Raw genomic sequence first — 1,451 nt, 5'->3', positions numbered from 1 at the left:
ATAAATGAGGTTAGTATTCCTATTCTTTGTGGTGATCCTGGGATTGGGAAGTCTATGGGAGTTAGTAAAACTAGTATGAAAAAGCTAAAGGGAAAGCAAAAAAGTGTCCAGAACACTATGGCTTTACCAGAGAAGAGGGGGCCTACGGGTACCTCGGCGAGGCTCTTAGGAGCCCCTAATAAATACCTGGCTTAGGTGTGTTGGTGCGGTCAGTTATCCTCCTTTCTATGGATTTGTTGTGTTGGAATGTTAGGGGTGCGGCTAGCAAGGCTACCCGTATCCATGTTAATGATCTAATTAAACAATTTAACCCATCTTGTTTTGCTTTAATGGAAACTAAGATTAGTGGAGATAAAGCAGATGAGGTGGTTAAAAAGTTTAGGAACTGGAACTGTGTTAGATCGGAGGCTACTGGCCGAGCTGGTGGGATTTGGCTTTTCTGGAAGCCAGATCAGGTTCATCTCGATATTATTGGCATGGATAAGCAGTTTATTCATTGTAAAGTGAGTGTCTCTGGTAATAAACCTTTTTTAATTACCTTGGTGTATGCTGACCCTATTTTAGCCAATCGGAAACGGCTTTGGGAGGTTCTTTACTCTATGAGTGTCAGCATATCTGAGCCTTGGTTTGTGGCTGGTGACTTTAATGATATTGCTTTTATGAGTGATCAGAGAGGGGTTCGCATCATTATGTTAATCGTTGCCTTCACCACAAGAATAGTATGGATTTATGTGGGCTTTCTTATCTTGGGGCCTCTGGTCATAAGTTCACTTGGAAGCGCAACAGTACCTTTGTTCGTTTGGATAAAGTTTACGCTATTGTTTTTCTCAGACTACTTTCCCTGAAAGTTCTGTGTTAAATCTCCCGTTCCGTCATTCGGATCACTGTCCTATTTTATTTAGGCTGATGAGAGGCAATCGTCCTAGGGGTGAGAGACCGTTCCGTTATCAGTTGGCTTGGGAGTCTCATCCTAAGTTTAAGGAATTCGTTCATGATAATTGGAAACCTCACTCGAATGTCCTTCAAGCTGCTGAAGGATTCAGGAATAATGTGCTAGGGTGGAATAAAAATGTCTTTGGGCATATTATTAGGAGGAAGAATAAATTATTGAATAGGATGGAGGGCATTCAGCGTAGGTTGGAGGTTAGGTTTGATCACGGTTTGGATGACCTTCTCAGAACCCTTCAGAAGGAGCTGGAAGCTGTGCTCAGGCAGGAGGAGCTTCTTTGGTTTCAAAAATCTAGGAAGTCCTGGATCAGAGATGGGGATCGTAATACCAGGTATTTTCATCTCTCTACCATTATTAGAAGGCAGCGGAATAAAATTGATGCTATTAAGAACTCTAATGGTGATTGGGTGTATGAGGATGAGGATATTCGGAGATTGGCCCTGGAGTTCTATAAGGATCTGTTTAAAGAGGAGCCTGTTCATCTGGAGAGGGCTCACTCTGT

Source organism: Euphorbia lathyris, chromosome 2, assembly GCF_963576675.1.
Source record: "Euphorbia lathyris chromosome 2, ddEupLath1.1, whole genome shotgun sequence".
Classification (NCBI taxonomy): domain Eukaryota; kingdom Viridiplantae; phylum Streptophyta; class Magnoliopsida; order Malpighiales; family Euphorbiaceae; genus Euphorbia; species Euphorbia lathyris.
This window is presented reverse-complemented; position numbering follows the sequence as displayed.